Below are 19,298 nucleotides of genomic sequence, written 5' to 3' on the forward strand. Positions count from 1 at the left end.
CAGGGTGGTGACTTCCTATTCGCCTCTGTCATGTGGTTCACCGTGTTCTGCACAAATGCATATAGGCACGGGTGGCACAGTGGTTAGCACTTCTGCCTCACAGCGCAAGAGACCCGGGTTCAATTTGGCCTTGGGTCACTGTCTGTGCGCCGTCTGCACGTTCTCCCCGTGTCTGCGTGGGTTTCCTCCGGGTGCTCCGGTTTCCTCCTACAACGATGTGCAGGTTAGGTGGATTGGCTACGCTAGATTGCCCCTTAGTGTTCAAGTCCCAGAGTGAAGTCGGATCGAGATCAATATGTGATCCCACTGTCTGCCGGCTTTCCCCTGGGATGGGTTGACAGAGAGTAGGGAATCCTCTTGGATCTGGCAGGGAAGTTATTGAAAAGTTTTGAGGATCTGCTTAAGAGGTTGTTCATCACTTAATCCAGGATATTTAAACCATGATCAATGTTTCCTCCCTGTCAGCGACTCATCACAGTCACCGAGGTGAGCACATGGTGAAAAGATTTCAGTGAAACTGACAACCTGTGAAGTCTTTGATCAGTTACTGGGAAGAGCTCCAGCCATGGCCAAGTAGAAGGCTGGTGTTCAAATCATTCTTCTCAGACTTACCTGCATTGAGAAATTGTCGAGCATTCACGTCCTACTTGTTGATGGGCATGCAAGAAATCTGACATAGTAGCTAATGTGTTCAAGTGTCAATTGTCTTTTCACTGTACATTGTTAGCAGTTGGGGGTGGCACGGTGGTTAGCACTGCTGCCTCAAAGTGTCAGGGGCCTGGGTTTGATTCTGGCTTTGGATGACTGTCTGTGTGAGGCCAACCCATGTCTGCGTGGGTTTCCTCCGGGTGCTCCGGTTTCCTTCCACAGTCCAAAGATGTGCAGGGCAGGTGGGTTGGCCATGCTAGATTGCCCCTTCGTAACCCCAAAGGTTAAGTGGGGTTACGGGGATAGGGCAGGGAATTGGGCCTCGGTAGGGTGCTCTTTCAGAGGGTCGCCGCAGACTCTGTGGGCCGAATGGCCTCCTCTGCACTGTAGGAATTCTATGATTCTGGGCACAACGCAATGAATTGGGACCTCAAGGTAATGAAGCTTTGATGAAAAGCAATCTAGTGCATGTCACTGGCTCCAACTCAGGTTGAAAGCCAGAATTCTGGGCCCCAGCTAAAGACCCTTGGCATTTCATTTTAGTCCATGATTAATAACAATTTTAAAGCCATGTTAGTTATTACCCTATATAGATTATCACGATAACCAAATCTTTAACTTTAAAAGTTGACAAAAGATGGCAGCACAATTTGGCATATTCTTCTCTATGCTACTGTCAGATGCCAAGTTCATCTAGAGTGGGGTCTACTTACCTACCAGAACCAACGGAAAGCTGTTCGACCTTGTCCGCCTGAAATCCAAGACAAAAGTGCACCAAGACTCATATGGTTGTAAGTTCTCATCAGAGAGTTTCTCTCCACTGAAGATGCATATCAGCATTCTATCCCCTGGAACACCTTCTGGACAGATGGAAGCCTGGAAAGAGTTTTGTTTGACCATCAGGATCAGGATGGCAAATGTCATGGTTCAAGATGTTGTCATATCGCCATCAATCAACATTGACAACATGACGCTGGAGGTTTTTGAAAGCTTCACATATCTAGGCTTCACGATTACCGGCAATCTGTCACTTGATGCTGAAATCAACACACATATTGCAAAATCTCCAGCTGTTCTTTCCAAGCAGTAGAATGTGGGACTACAGGAACCTGATGGAGAACACCAAACTGTGAATGCACCAGGCCCGTGTCCTTGGTGCACATCTAGAGAGTTGAAACATGGATGACTTACTCCAGGCAGGAGAAAGAAATTGAACAGTTTCCACCTTCCCTACCTCAGACGCATCTTCAACAGGAGGGGATGGTTTAGCACAGTGGGCTAAACAGCTGGCTTGTAATGCAGAACAAGGCCAACAGCGTGGGTTTAATTCCCATACCGGCCTCCCCGAACAGGTGCTGGAATGTGGCAACTAGGGGCTTTTCACAGTAACTTCATTGAAGCCTACTTGTGACAATAAGTGATATTATTATTGACAGGACAAGGCCACCAACCAGGAGCATGCAAATTCTACCAGCATACACTCATCACCAAGCTAATGACATCAGTGTTGGCTTAGCCACATTCATCAAATGGATAAGGTTGTATAGCTAAATAACTTCAGTACAGTAAACTGGTCACTGGGCCGCAACATGCTGGAAATCCATATCTCTGCTACAAGGACACCTGAAAGCAGGTATGAAGATGGCAGGTATGAAGACCCAGGAGGCCCGAGAAGGTAAGTAAATGGAAGTTTATTTGGGTCAAAGAAAACGGTCCCAACAGCAGCGGACGTACAATAAGTCCCAGCCAGGACTGCCAGGATGCCGGTCCCCATCTGGGTCGGCTTTGACAGAGCAAGGTATCGAGCCCCAGCTGGGCGGGCCTCCTCTTAATAGCGGGGAAGCACATATTCCACAAGTCCCGTGGGGAGATCGATTTGTGTATCACTGTGGATCTCGTAAGGGTTATTGCAGTACACACGACTGGGAGACAGTCACTGATGGCCGTGACTTCTGGCGGCTGGCTGGAAAGTCATTGGAAGAGCCAAGAAATAGTAAAGCTCAGCCGGCTGAGAAGAGGCCCTAAAGAGAAGCGAGGAAAGTGAATCCTGCACCTCTCAAGCCACTGCTGTCATATGCAACGGATGCAGCAGAGACTGCCAAGCTAAAGAGGGGCTCATGAGCCACACCAGTCAATGGCTAACACAGAATTGAACACCAAAGCATCACCTCACAAAATGGAAGGCTGTCAGATTCATGGACATGATAAATGTGACATTCAACTTGCCTAATAATTACTAGAATGTATTAATCCAAAGTATTTGTGCGAGAACTAAAAGCAAGTGGGACAAATGTTCTCCCCGTTTTGTCTTTTTTTCCTTGCCTTCCATTACGGCTGATAAAAGAGGTGAAGTTTTCACAGCAGAGCACAGTCACCAACCTCTACATCTACAATTTACTGCACGCTATACATCAACGGGAACATCTCCTGCCCATAACCATTAATTATTCCCTCCTGGAGTGCTACAAGATCAAGTGGGAGCTTCACGGTAGAAAATAATTGACTTTCTTTTGTGTCTGCCACTGGATTTTATTTCCATTTCTGCTTTCAATCTGTAACAACTTGCGTCTGACTGATCAGTGAACCCAGTAACTTTCACAGACTTTGCAAGTTACATTTAACAGCTGCGTGAAGATGCTGTTATACTTTTGTTACGGGAAAATTACAATTCGAGAATGCTCTTTTGAATTCTACATAAGTGCAATCCAAAATGAAGCTCATTCAATCAGGTCTCCTTATTGTATGCCAAATGTGGGGGTTGTGGCGGGGGAGGGGGGGGGGGCGTTGGTAGGGAGGATGGAAAGGTTTTGAATACCCTCTTCTGATTAAACTTGGAAGAGTAATGTACTCTTAAAGGGTGGAATATTCCGAACCTTCCCACTGGTGGGATTTCCCATTCCTGCAGAAGATGACCACCTTGTAGGTGGTCCCTTGGGGGCGGGACGGGCGAGCTAGACAAGACGGCATAGATTTTGGCAGAACTGGAAGATCCTGTCGGCGGTCAACGGAGAACCGTTTCCACCACTGGAAAATCCCGGCTTTAGAGTGTATACATTTCTAAATGAATGAATCTCCATTAACGAGCAAGTCTCGTTAATCTGGCCTAATAACTGGCCGAACATTGCAGCTGTGTCAAAGTTATCATTAATCTATATGTCAATGCAGGTCAGTTAATCTGCTACATTTCCCCAAAAGGATAAAGAGACAGCTTTGAATGATCTTGAACAAATGTAGATACTGGACGGCAAGTTGCTTCCGAAGTTAACATGGAATAAACAACAATCTAATAAATTAGTCCTATTAAGCTTTGAGAAAGCATATTTTGGGTTGGACAGGGTGTGGGTGGAGATGCTGAAAACCCAGAAAGGCAGGGCACCCAGAGGTTCTGCTGATCATAACACTGGCATCTTACTCCTATCTTGTAGCTCCGTCTCCCAGCAGGCAACCAATATCGGCACCCTGGCTGGTGAGCAGGAAGGAATGCTGGCAGCCGGAGATCCTTGGGAATGGTGCCGGCAATCGATGATGGGAGGACAAAGGCCGACAACTGAGAGGCCTCAGGTAGCGGAAGGCTAAGCACCTTGAGGGGCCTGAGGCGCATCCCTCCAATTCCAAATGGAATGGCCTGAGATGCATTTACCTTTCAGATCGAACAGCTCCCACCTTGGTCTCATTGCTGATTTTCCCAACCTTGAGAAACAGTAAATGTCCATTCAGGTAAACACGCGATTTAAATATGTCAATATTGTATTTATGTTAATATGTCCTTTCTCGCAGTGGGACATTCGGATGTCATGCTATTCCACTGCTGTAAAAATGAAAGTGGGTCTGTGCGGTGTGAGCCGGAATCATATTATTCACATTTCACTATTTAAACCCTTCATCCCCACCCACCATTCATGGTGGGCAAGAGTTCATATGCAGACCCATGTAACCTATTTAGGTACAAGTCACTGGAACAAAAACCTACCTCACTCATTTTACTGAGATCGACTCACAGTTTTTCTCATGAAATCTCAACAGATTGATAATGGACGGAGGTTGGCAATGAGGCTTGGGCGGAATTTTCTCTTTTTTTTGCCAATGTGTCAAGTCAGGTGGGAAAATCGGCGTGTGCCCCATTGGCTGCACAGCCAGCTGGTTCCGCCATATCTTTTGACAGGAAGTCCCAAAAAATCCTGGATGTGTCCCCCAAGATGCCACGCTGACGGGAGTGAGGTGGGGGAGGGGGGTTCTCTGAAGGAACCCCACCCTGCCAGCAACCTCAGCCCATGACAAAAGGGAACCCTGATCTGAAAACAATAAAAATTCCAGAAGTTACACAGATAACCCACAGAAACCATTGTCGTTATGTAGGAAATGTGGCAGCCAATTTGTGCACAGCAAACTCCCACAAACAGTGATGATGACCAGATCAACTGCTTTTGTGATGTCTTGCATCCTTGACTTTGTCTATATATGTGGTTGTGGAACCCACGTCTTCACTCACCTGATGAAGGATTTGCGCTCTGAAAGCTGGTGTTTCGAAACAAGCCTGTTGGACTTTAACCTGGTGTAGTTCTTCTTACTTTGTGATGTTGATTGAGGGATAATAATAATAATCCTTATTGTCACAAGTCGGCTTACATTAACACTGCAATGAAGTTACTGTGAAAAGCCCCTAGTTGCCACATTCCGGCGCCTGTTCGGGTACACAGAGGGAGAATTCAGAATGTCCAAATTACCGTACAGCACATCTTTCGGGACTTGTGGGAGGAAACCGGAGCACTCGGAGGAAACCCATGCAGACAAGGGGAGAACGTGCAGACTCAGCACAGACAGTGACCCACTCGGGAATTGAACCTGGGACCCTGGTGCTGTAAAGCCACAGTGGTAACCACTATGCTATTGTGCTGTCCTTTATAAGCATTGGTCAAGACACCTGGTCTAACTCCCCTGCTCTTTCTTGAAATAGTGCCACGGGATGTTTTATGTTTGATGTGTTGGGTGTTCTGGATCACAAACAGGTCACCAACACTTGAAGTGGTGCAACTCTATTTTATTATAAGGTTAACTATATTAACATACTTGAACTGTGGGTAAATGCAATACCAGCTTTAACTGTTGACCCTTGCCTAGTCCTAACCAGGTGATGCACTCAGCACACGGTGAATGTCTGTGTTGCAGGCTGTGAGCTCTGTGCTCCGAGCTGGCTGCTACTAGAATGAGCGGGAACTCTCCTGTCCCCTGTCTTTATAGTGCTTGTGCTCTCACTGGTGATTGGCTGCGGTGTTGTGTATGCTGATTTGTCCCACTGCATGTCCATCAGTGTGTGTGTGTGTCTGCACCATAATATACTGGTGTATATTATGACAATGTTCACCTGAGAGGACTCTTTTATTACATTCCTGTATCAGATTTTATTACACTTCTTTGTGTGTTTTTATATACTACGGAGTGTAATATGTGTTACTCAAACCTTGGTTGCTGATGAGGTCTTCTGAATCTCGATGAAGAAGACTCGAACTCGTCCAGTAGTAACAAAAGGTTTATTGAGTAACTATAACAATAATTGCGTGAGTTCTTTACTTTAACATTGATACTAGTGATAAGGTTAACAAGATCTGACTACAGTAACTATGCTTGACTACACTAACCATCTGAGCTAATCTGATACTCCTGTCCTGGTCACAGTACATCCAAAAGAGAGAGAGAGAGGCACAATGTGGTTGTTTTTATACCCCTGTTGGTCAGGCCCTCTAGTGATCATCTGGTGCTACTGATTACACATTAACCACTTATGTACATGCACATACAGAGATCACTACAAGGACTGACAGGGCCTCACTTTAACAATTTATCTAGCCTAGAGTTCTGTGTTCAAGTTCTAGAATGGGACTTAAGCACACAATCCTCTGACTCAGAAGCAAGGGAGCTACCAACTGAGCCAAGTCTGCAACCTAATAAACCAACAATTGATTTACAACTTCTTTTTTTTAAAGATATATTATGTTAGAGAATTTCAACTTCAAGAAGCTGAACAGTGCATGCAGCAATTAGAGTATTATTGAAATAGCTGGAATTGCTAAAAAAAAATCTTTTTGGTAACATTGTCCCACATGCATGGATTGTGTAATTGTGGTATGCTACTGTTGCCATTGATTGAACCTAAAGCGTTATTTTTCAGACTGCTTATGTGCAAATTGATCAGCACACGTGTAGCTGGAGAAGGCCAGAGGGCCTGTTGGCCCTGCTCCGCCAATTAATATGATTGGCCTTAATTCTACTTTCCCGCCGCTCCTCACATCAATTGATTCCCTGAGAGATCAAATGTCCATCTATCTCAGCATGCAATGGAGTCAAGGATTCCAAAGATTCATGAGGTTTTAAGTGAAGACATTTTCCCCCATCTCGGCCCTAGGTCCGTTATCCTGAGACTGTACCTCTGTATTCTAGATTCAGTGCGAGTGCCTCTTACTCATCTGAACTCCAGAGAGTGTAGAGCCAATCGAACTCGGTCCCCAATATAGGACAACCCTCTCATCCAAGGATCTGGGGTATTCCACATCACTTTCTCATAAGTCTTGCCATCTTTCAGCTACTTTGGGGAAAAATCTTATTCCCCCTTCGAGCCATCCCACCATCTGGGGTGTTTGGTAGACATCCAGTGGATATGGACTGCTCAGGCCAACCTGCCCCTGGAAAGTTCGACTGGCGGAAAATGAAGGCTATTTAAAAATTAATCACAATATCAGCATGAACATTCCTACCCCATAAAATCATAGAATTTACAGTGCAGAACGAGGCCATTCAGCCCATTGAGTCTGCACCGTCCCCTGGAAAGAGGATCCTACCCAAGCTCAGGCTTCCACCCTATCCCCGTAACCCGGTAACCCGCCCTAACATTTTGATCACGAAAGGGGCAATTTAGCATGGCCAATCCACCTAACCTGCACATCTTTGGACTGTGGGAAGAAACTGGAGCACCCGGAGGAAACCCACGTAGACACGGGGAGAAAGTGCAAACTCTCTACAGACAGTCACCCGAGGCCGGAATTGAACCTGGGACACTAGAGCTGTGAGGCAGCAGTGCTAACCATATGCCCCCTCTGAGCTGATTAACTTTTCAACCTGATGCTTAATAATTTTGTCCTCACCCAGCCTTCAGGGTTTATGCTCACAATTCTAATTAACAAACCTTTTTACATTCTGGTTATGCATTTTCGGCACAGGCTTGGAGGGCCAAAGGGTCTGGTCCTGTGCTGTACTTTTCTTTCCAAGGCGGCCTTCAGGACGCGCGACAACGCAGAATTGCCGAGCAGAAACTTATAGCCAAGTTCCACACACATGAGTATGGCCTCAACCGGGACCTTGGATTCATGTCGCATTACATTCACCACCCCCCCCCCCCCCCCCCCCCCCCCACCACCATCTGGCCTGGGCTTGCAAAATCCTACCAACTGTCCTGGCTTGAGACAATTCACACCTCTTTAACCTGTGATTATCCCTCTCCCCAGTTGTTCCGTCTGGACCTGTAGACTTAATTACCTGCAAAGACTCGCATTCTAAGCATGGTCTTGCGTCTTTGACTTTGTCTATATATATGTTTCTGGAACCCACCTCTTCATTCACCTGAGGAAGGAGCAGTGCTCCGAAAGCTAGTGATTCAAAACAAACCTGTTGGACTTTAACCTGGTGTTGTAAGACTTTTTACCGTTCTTTTCTTTGTTCTTTATTCCTCTCAGAGTTTTAAAGCCCGAGATTTTCCACTCTTAACATTTTTTTGTCTGCTGAAAGCTCTGTGAATGTCTCTTCATTTTTCAGAACCCTCGGAGATGATAATTTCTCTGAAATTTAAATTGTTTTCTCTTTTGATGGGAATTGAAATGAATGAGATGTCCAATGGCCTGCCAATTGGCTATCCTCTGTTTTACACTCTCGTAAATAGTTCATAACTGCCCGCCACGTTTTTCACATAGCCTTTCTTCTTCACAATCCATGTCAACAGCACTCAGACATATCCTCATATCCTCAAGTCACCAACTCTGAAGTCCTGCAGCGTGCAAATTCCATCAACATATATTGTTATGGGCCAGGGCTTAGAAACTCCAAAGTGTATTATGAAGTTCACCTGACCTATAACTTTTATGTTGAATTGGGCTAGGATGAACACAAGAGCCTTCACGTCAGGTGTCATTCATCAGACTTCCTAGGTGCTTTTATAAAACAAAGTTTATTATAAGAATGTAGTTAACATATATAAAACTCAGCAAGAATTTATCAACTACAAACATGAAGAAGCACACAACAGCTACAGTGATCTATGTATATAACTCTTAATGAATCCTCCTTAGTAACTGTTCCAATTCAATATAAAAAACAATAAACCAAACCCCTTTCAAGGGCGGGGCCCAGCACACTGTAATCTCACTTGAATGGGACTGGTCCTTTCCCTGAGATTCTTGTCCAGTTTCCAACCAGCAGGTTCAAAACTACTCCCGGAAAGCAACTCTATCTTTAAAGTTACCAAGGCCAGTGTGCTTTCAGTTCCCTGGAACAGCTTTTAAAATGAAAACAGGGAAACACTGCTTCTCTTCTACAGTCTACACCAACAAACCGAAACTGAAACCCAAACACTAAAAACCTCTCTCACCTGACAGCCACAGCTCAGCTCGACCCACAAGTGACATCACTGAAGCCGTGCTACATGTCATGTGGTCCCTTCCTTAAAGGGACACTCACATGACAATATTCATGCCACATCCATGCCGTTCGCACTGGCTCAGCTTCGTTCATTGGATGAGCGACAGCCGTCCACCCAAAGACCTTTTCTGTACAGTGAACTGGCCACCGGGTCACAACCTCCTGGGCATCCATACCTCCACCTCAGGGACCACCTGTAAGCAGGATATGAAGAGGGCGAACATTGAAACTGGCAGTTGGGAGATAGTCACTGACAGCCGTGACCGCTTGTGGCTGACTGTTTGGGTGAGCATCGGAAGAAGCAGCTTAAGAGCATCTTAAAGAGAAGGGAAAGGTGGCAAGGCGGTGAGGCTTTGGGTCTAGACAGTTGAAGGCCGCAGCAGACCACATTTGGTGCAGATAAAGTGACTTCTATGGTGATGTTTTTAGATTCCCCCAAGGAGGTTTCATACTGAGGGACAGATGGCCACGACAGGCTATCAACGGTGAGAGCTTGATGCTCACATCAGAGCTCTGTCAAATTCAGCTTGATCATTTTCAAATTGCCAAGTTATGCTGAATGTGGCCAGGAGAGGTTTAACCAGATCAAATGGCTGGGCTACAAAGGGATGAGCTATGTATATACCATTCGACTACATCAAGTAAAAACTGAAATGGAAGGGAATGCTTGATGCAATGCATCAAGTTTGCCTTTTTAAATTACTTTTCCCTGGCAGGATTACTTGGCAACAATTTTTCTTAGCCTTTTCACCCTTTGGCAGTGCTGCCCTCCTTGGTCCTCGATTTAAATTGCTCAGCACAAAAACTGCAAACAACATCCTTTCAGATTGAGTTTGTCAAATTTAGTGCCAATTGCTGGAGTTTTGTGCTGTGAACCAGGAACTTTTCAGATGAACCATGAAAATCTCCAGTCCCAGCACTGACTTGTTAAATGGGAATGTGCATTGAAGAACTGAATGCAGAGCCTTGGGTCACCACAAGCAACTCGAACGGCTCTCGGTTTTGGTAAAAATGGGAAATGTCATGAACTAAGAATATTGACATCTGTACCCTATTCCCTAATCCCCATGTCAAGTGGCGATACTGTTAAAATGGAACCGTTAAGATTATATTTATGTTATTCTCTAAGTCTGACTAAAGATTGTAGACTTCCAGTTAACACAAATACTTTATTCAATGAATTTGTTCTGTTTCCAGAACTTAACTAAATATAATACAGTCAAGAGGTATGACCAGTGAAGCTAAGGTAAGCTGCCTATGCTGAGCTGTCTCTGTCTGCTGCTGCTCACTAGCCCTGTGCTTCTGAAAGGGGCGGATCCTGCCTTGGGCTCGACCCTTTATACCCATCTCTGATGCTGCCCTCTAGTGATGCTGTGGCTGTTACATCTGTGCTGCAGTTCCTGATGTATGTGCAGATGTATGTACAGATGTACAGATCACTACATCACCCCCCTTTTGATTTGATATGTTTTCTAGATTGGCCGCAAGAAAACTGTACAGAACTGTACTGTCAGTGGTGAGAATAAGCAAATCTGCACACTGCGAAAATGATAAAGTAATACAGAAACAATTAACAGTGTTATGAGTCCATCGTGAGAAATGTTCGTTCTTCCAGAGCTTAACTAGATATAATACAGTCAAGAGGTATGACCAGTGAAGCTAAGGTAAGCTGCCTATGCTGAGCTGTCTCTGTCTGCTGCTGCTCACTAGCCCTGTGCTTCTGAAAGAGGCGGATCCTGCCTTGGCCTGGACCCTTTATACTGTCTCTGATGCCCTCTAGTGATGCTGTGGCTGTTACATCTGTGCTGCAGTCCCTGGTGTATGTGCAGATGTATGTACAGATGTACAAATCACTACAATATTATAATCCCAAACCAGACCCCAACAGTGGCTAGGTTACAGGACAGAGCCACCAATATTTTATTTTAACTTTTGAAGACTGTGAGGAAAGGAAACTTCACCCCAGGAGTGATTACACAAAGAAATAGGGATATGGTATATTAGAACAAACTTTATTACCAATACACTATTAAAATCTCTAACATCACACCAGAAAATAACTTACAATTTTCCCTTAAACAATACTACTCAATACCGTGAACACAATACCCTTAATTTCTATCTTTATTCCTACTTAAACAACAAGAAAAAGAATCTCAATCCACTGTAACTACAAATGGTACATTCACAACAAAGTAACTGAATAAATAGTACATAGTTGAAGTAAATATATATGATCTGATAGTCATTATGGAGACGTTGCTGTAGGACGACAAGGCCTGGGTCCTGAATATTGAGGGGTATCTGACATTCAAGAAGAATAGGAAGCTAGGTAAAGATCGAAGGGTAGCACCGTTAATCAAGGATGGCATTGGTGCAATAGTTAGAGATGGCCTTGCTTCATAAGATCAGGATATAGAATCGGTTTTGGTGGAGAAGAATAGTAGGGGAAAGAAGTCACCAGTAGAAGTGGTCTACAGGCCCTGTAACAGGAATCAAAATATAGGATAGGGTATACAAAAAGAAATACTGGGTCTGTGTGATTAAGGGATGGCAATAATCATGGGTGATTTTAATCTACATATAAACTGTAAAACTGTCTTAGCCTGTATTAAGAATTCATAGAATGAGAGGGCAAGAGGGCGAGAGGGCAAGGTGTCAGAGATTTACCGAGAGATGAGGGAAGAGGGGGAGGAGTCGGTGGGCGAACTAAAAGGAAAGTGGGAAGAAGAACTAGGGGAGGAGATAGAGGAGGGTATGTGGGCTGATGCCCTAAGCAGGGTAAATTCCTCTTCCTCATGCGCCAGGCTTAGCCTGATTCAATTTAAGGTGCTACATAGAGCACACATAACGGGAGCAAGATTGAGCAGGTTCTTTGGAGTGGAGGACAAATGTGGGAGGTGTGGCGGGAGCCCGGCAAACCACGCACATATGTTTTGGGCATGCCCGGCACTGGAAGGGTATTGGAAGGGAGTGACGGGAGTGATTTCGCGGGTGGTGAAGGCCCGGGTCAAACCAGGCTGGGGGTTAGCTCTATTTGGAGTTGCGGAAGAGCCGGGAGTGCAGGAGGCGAAAGAGGCCGACGTTGTGGCCTTTGCGTCCCTAGTAGCCCGGCGCAGGATCCTACTCATGTGGAAGGAGGCGAAACCCCCCGGACTGGAGGCCTGGGTAAATGATATGGCGGGGTTCATTAAACTGGAGCAGATAAAGTTTGCCCTGAGAGGATCGGCTCAAGGGTTCACCAGGCGGTGGCAGCCATTTCTCGACTACCTAGGGGAACGTTAGAGGGAAGACAGATGACCAGCAGCAGCAACCCAGGGGGAGGGGGGGGGGGGGGGGGGGGGGAGGGGGGGTTTAGTTTAGGTCAAAGATAAAGGGGTTTTGTTACTTGTGTATTGTTTAAAATTTCTGTATTGTTATTGTTGCGTTTGCTTTGTAAGAGGGGAAAAATTGTTGTTTGGGAAAAAATTTTCAATAAAACATTTATAAAAAAAAAAAAAAAAAAAAAAAAAAAAGAATTCATAGAATGCTTTTGAGATAGTTACTTTAGAGTAGTATGTTCTAGAACTAGCCAGAGAGCAGATTATATTAGGCTTGGCACTGTGCAATGTGACAGGATTGATTAATTAATTCAGAGTATAGGCACCCCTAGGTAGCACCATCCATAATATGATTAAATTTTACATCCAGTTTGAGGAGGAGAAGAGAAGGACTAGTATTTGAAAGTCAAATAACGGCAATTAGGTGGGCATGAAAGCTGAGCGAGGTGAAGTGAACTGGGATATTAGGCTAAAGGGTAGATCAGTAGAGAAGCAACGCCAGACATTTAGGGGATATTTCAGAATGCTCAGAATAAGTATATTCCTTTTATAAAGACAAATTCCAAATGGGCAGACGCCACCCGTGGTTAACTAGAAAAGTTAAGGAAAGCATCAAATTTAGGGAAAAAGCATACAACTGCACAAACATGGATGGCAGGTCAGAATACAAAGAATGACACAGAATGACCAAAAGTTTAATCAGGAGAAATAAATTAGAGTATGAGAGGAAGCTAGCTAGAAATGCAAAAACAGACAGCAAGAGTTTCTACAGGTTTTTTTAAAATAGAGAGTAATTAATTAAAATAAGTGTTGGTCCTCTGGAGAATGAGAATGGGAGTTAATAGTGTTAAGATACCGGACCAGACTTTTGTTAGGATATCAGAAGGGATCCCCAAACAATTTATCCCAAGAGTGATGACTCTGACTAATAGGTATCTTTTATGTTAAAACAAACTTTAATTTAAACACAGAATTATCCATATTAATATCAAAGAAATTACTTTACAATTAACAGTTAAACAGTTCTTAAATAAAAGGAAAAACCTTTGCTTACTATCTACATCGACCGCTAATTCAAATTACGTAACCCAATACCATTTAAATGCCACTTATAAATAAAGTTAACAGATCAGATTGCTTGCTTATCACTGTGTAGATCTTTTAGAGAGAGAGAGAGACCTTTTCAAGAGCAGATCCAGAACACTTCTGTCTTGTTAGACTCTTCTGCTCAACCTAAAATGTAACAACAGACTGTGACACTACACACAGGCCTGTCTCCTCCCATTAATTACATCATCTATAACCCACTCAGGTGTTCCATCACTTGCTTAGCTAGGACTAAATACAATCCCTCATAAATTATACATTCTTCTGGAAATCTCCAGAAATCATGACAATATTCCAATAGCCATCCACATGTAAACAAGTAAATGGTTAAAATCCATGGTTACCTCACTTTTATGATACCTTAATCACAGCTTTAGTGTCAACACAATTGGAGTACCTTACCTAGGTTCTTTAATATTACTGCAACAAATATAAAATATAGGGCACAATTCAGCGGACTGTAGTTAAAGTCCATTGAATGCCGCATTTAATGGGGTAGAATAACTACGAATTGCATGGTGCAATGGGATCTAGCTGTTCTAGTGCAAGAGTCACAAAAAGTGTGTATGCAGGTTATTAGGAATGCTAATGGAATGCTATCCTTTATCACAAATTGAACATAAAAGTAACATGTCCTGCTTCAGTTATATGGGACATTAGTGAGACCGCCCCTTGAATACTGTGTGCAGTTTTAGTCTCCTTATTTAAGGAAGGATGTAAATGCAATGGAGGTGGCTCAGAGGAGTTTTGTGAGATTGATACCTGGAATGAGCAGGTTGTCACAGGACGGAGCGTTAGAGAAACTGGGCTTGTTGCCACTGGAGTTTAGATGAATGAGTGGTGACTTGATTGAAGTATTTTTAAAAAGGAGTGTTTTGTTCCACGAGGCCGGGGTGCCCTTTAAGCGCCATCTCTGTAGGGTTGGAGTTGCCCATTCTATTAGGCCCCCGTCCCACCAGCGTGACAGTGTGAGCCACAGCGGACGATTTCTCCTGTGCAGAGTGCTGCCAAATGTGACCCGAGAAGCCATCTGTTTTCCTGCCTCAGCCAGCGCCCTGTACAAATAACGGAACGTTCTGCCAATATTTCTTTTGGGTATCTTTCTGATGCTTTCTAAGATTGTACCATAGGAAAAGATCATTGCAAGTAGACTCTGAAGAGCAGAAAATTGTAGTGATATCTGTGCACAGTGTGGGTTGGTATTATTAATGCTAAGTACAATCCAATCCAATCCAATCCAATTGAAGTGCTGTGTGGCGTGGCTCAGAAATCGACACAGATGGGGTGAAAGGAGGAGTAAATGAATGTGCTGGAACACAACAACTAAAGTCTCTGCTATTTGCTTTCTTTTTGCAATTGTTAAGTTATTCAGCTCTGAGCAGATGCAACAGGAATGAACTACGATGAAACAATAAACTTGGAAAATTAATAGATGCTCTTGTCCAATTCTTTGCCGTTTTAAGGGCAGTGATCTGCTTCATAAGCATGTTGTAGCCTGGAAGATTGAAACAGCTCCCATTGTGACCCTGCAATTGTAACCATCCAGAGAAGCTGTGGAGTAGTGTGTAGGTTCCCTGCCTCTGAGCCAGGATCGCTAGCTTTGAGTTCCCCAAAACTTGATGGCCAAGGAAGTTCTGTTCTTAACGCAGCCAAACAGGTTGATTCAACCTGTAAATCCTTCCAACACACACCATATGACAGGTGGTAAGAGCCGGAGAGATTCCTGATTTTGTTTTATTCATTGATGGGATGTGGGCATCTCCATCGCCCATTCTTAATTGCCCTTCAACTGAGTGGCTTGCTAGGCCAGACCATTTCAGAGGGCATGTAAGAGTCAACCACAGTGTTGTGATCTGGAATCACGCCAAGGTCAGATCAGTTGAGGGTGGCAGATTTCCTTCCCTAAAGACCATTAATGAACCAGATGGGTTTTTACAACCAATGGTTTCATGGTCATCGTGAGACCTTTGAATTGTAGATTTGCATTGAAATTCACCATCTGCCACGGTGGGATTTGAACCCAGGTCCCCAGAGCATTGCCCCGAGTCTCTGAATTACAAGTCCAGTGACAATACCATTGCGCCTCAGCCTATCCCAATGATGGAAAGAAAGTTGGAGCCTCTACCATCACTATCAATAGCTCCAGGTTACAACATGCTTGTAAAGGTGCACGTTGCCACAGCAATCCAGACTCCCTGAGTATCTGTAATACACACAAACACAGAACTAAAAGCATTGCCCTTTATTTTGTCTCCTTCAGCAGCCTGAGTAGATTGTTTAGAATCTATAATAAAGCAAGGTGCACATAGTCCGTACATGGAATGGATTCGGCATGTTAAAAAGCTGTTACTTGTTCCAGAAATTCCAAGGGTCTTTGAAGCTAGAGTATTAGCCTGTAGCTTTCATAATTGCCTCATATCAGGCAATGGATTGTCTAACGTTTCACTGATTTAGTGGATTTTTCTGGGAAATATTTACAAGTCACAAGAGGCAAAATAGCCTGATGGGTATTCATAAAGACATCAGCAAGTTTGGTGGTTTAAAAGGCTAACTCTGTATCAGGATAATCCGCACAAACAGTGGGAGTTTGCAGTGTAAAACAGGATGTGCAGTCAAGGAGTGAGCGCAGGAGCTCATTGGACAATGGCTGTTGCTGTGGCCTGGGCAGACAGTGATTAAACACAGACCCCTGAGCTTCGTGCTCCTGAGAAGAAACATGACTCCTGAGTGAGTCTCGACACTTTGAACTACTGTGACTCAAGGACATCGATTGATTAGTGTTGTCCAGGGAGTACATGACTAGAAGCATGAGAGCAGTGCCAGTGAGGTCCACATAAGATGTAGAGGCAAAGAGATTTCACCAGGGAAACCGCGAGGAACAACATTGCAGAAGAAAGAAGCCTCAAACCTCCAGCTTGAAGACAGAGTTCGATTCCCACTTGTGCCCAGCCAAGTGTGATTGGGTAGTGACGACCTCCACAAGTTCACTACTAGAAGTTAGATAAGTAATTGACAGTTTAACCTATGCTTGTGAACTTGTACAGGTAGCAAAGGAAGGTAGAATCATTTATGTATTTTTGATGCAGTGTATGATAGAACCTCTCTTGTAGTAGTGCTAAGCATTGGGATAATATGGTGTTCAGTAAAGAGGTGATTTGATTTAAAGATAAACTTGTGTCTATCAATTGACTGCAGCTAGGGTATTGGTCAATAAAAGTGGGGTTTTCAAATGAGTGGCGACTTGGCAATGCACTTACTAAATCTACCCCATTTATTGCGAGTCTTTCCTCTCAGATGAAAAGTTAACTTGCTCCCAACAGTGGTGTCAGCATCAAAGACAAATGGCCTTGCTTCTGATGACATCAACTGGGATGAGGTAGGGATTTGGAGTAAACTAGAGCCAGAGTTTGTTCACACCGAGCAGTGAAATTTATGTTGTGGTTTTCCTGTCACCAGTGCCTCCTTGTGCATCCAGGCTGGTTGTGTTGCTGAGGGCTGTCAGGTAATAATGGAAAGTCGTCAATGCTTACTCCAAGTAGACACTGCCTCTGCTTATGGAGAAAACCAGCTGGGCGAAGCCATTAGTAGTTCCATCTTGACCTTCAATGCCTGTCAGTTTTTGCTCACTTCGGTTTTTTTAAATCTTTTTGTCATCGCAAAAAATAAATAATGGTTCTTTTCTTATCCAATCATTTACAAGTATCTTTCGGTCTCAGTCATTTTTAAGATGTAACAACGTCTTATTCACTCAGTGCTGCACAGGACTAGGATCAGAAATGGATGCAGAATCTGGAGGACAAACGAGATGTGCTTCAGGGCAGAAAAGAGTGAAACATCGTCCATTTATATGTTCCTTTATCTTGCTTCTCACAAAGTTCCCAAAGCTCTTCGCACACAATGAATCATCCAGTTGATCCACCTTGTTGCCAATATGTTATGTAGTGTGGCACACTTCTGGCGTTGTCAAGATTTTATGAAGAACAAGAAGATATTTATTAATAAAGAGTAAATTGGTACAGGAGGTTTTGCAGCTCAAAACTGTCTTGGAGCAAAACTCTAAGTCCTAATATGCTTACTACATGGCTGCTAGGTATATTCTGCCCGAGAACTCCACCTTCTGGGGAGATCACTCACAATTGGTCACCCTCAAGTCAGGTGATCCTTTTTGGCTGCACCCTCTTAAAGAGGCAGACACCACAAACACTACAATCCCTTACACCACGCGTACTTAACTTGTCTAGTAACCCTTGATGTGCTACCTTAGCAAATACCTTTTTGAAATCCAAGTGGAAATCCGTCTACAGGCTCCCCTTTATTCAAATTGCTTGTTACTTCCTGAAGACCTCCAAATAAATTAGTTAAACATGATTTCCCTTTCACAAAACCATGTTGACTCTGCTTGATTATGGATGTGAATTCATCTGAATGCATAGTACGGATTGTTAATTGACCATGATTCTCTCAAATATTTCCTAATTAGGAATGTCACCTGCTGGCTGACCTGAGACAGGGGAGCTTTTGAACGAGTACAATATACACCAGAGGCTTGTTCTTGGGAGCAGAGTTGCTGATCTTGATCCATTAATCTCTGCAACAGTGTGCATTAAATGAGAAAATGTTCAGCCTCAACGGCAATGCCCTCATGGTTGTGGAGCATGGTTATATGAATTAGCCAGAAGACTGGTTGCTTGGATGTAAAAGATTCCATGGTACTATTCTGAAGATGAATGTGGGAATTCTTCCCAATCGCCTGGCCAATATGCATTCCTCAACCAACATCACGGATTAAAATACCCTGGTCGTTATCTCTTTGCCTTCTGCAGGACCGTGCTGAGCTCAAACTGGTTCGGGTTTTCATGTTACAACATTGACGGCGCTTCAAAAATATTGGCTCAGCCTTAAAATGCTTTGTGATGACCTGAGATCATGAAAGGTACTATTTAACGCAAGTCATTCTTATTCAAAAAAGGGAAAATAAAACAGGCAAAAAAAGGGAGAATTCAAATAAATATTGTAAGTTTATTTAAAAAAAAACAATTAAAATAAACCAGTCGGCAACCCGTCAATAATTTTGAACAGCAAGGATACACAATTAAAATACACTAACAACAAAGTCCTATGCCTATTTTCTGAAAAGAGTTTTCAAAATCTAGCATCAATTTGTGTAGAGGAAGATTAGAACCAGCGCTGTCACTGGTTTTACAGATATATGGCAGTCATAAAGCTAGCTGTCCAGTTGATGTTGCTGCTTTCAATCTGCATAGATTCCTAACACTGCTGGGCTCGCACAAAGGCTTCAGGATATGCTGACAAGAATTAATAATGACCTTCATCATCCACTGTGTCCTGCCCCATTAACATCAAGAACCTCAGCATGATTCCCTGTTGGGCTTCGCAAAAATTAACTGCAACAGACCTTATGCTGGCAGCAGCTGTTAATGGAATCCAGATCGGAGATTGATGCACACACCTTAGTTTGCAGCTGTCATGTGAGAGTACCTTTGAGAAATGGGTGTTTAAGAAATGTACCTTTGAGAAATG

Source organism: Scyliorhinus torazame, chromosome 16 (genome assembly GCF_047496885.1).
Source record: "Scyliorhinus torazame isolate Kashiwa2021f chromosome 16, sScyTor2.1, whole genome shotgun sequence".
Classification (NCBI taxonomy): Eukaryota; Metazoa; Chordata; class Chondrichthyes; order Carcharhiniformes; family Scyliorhinidae; genus Scyliorhinus; species Scyliorhinus torazame.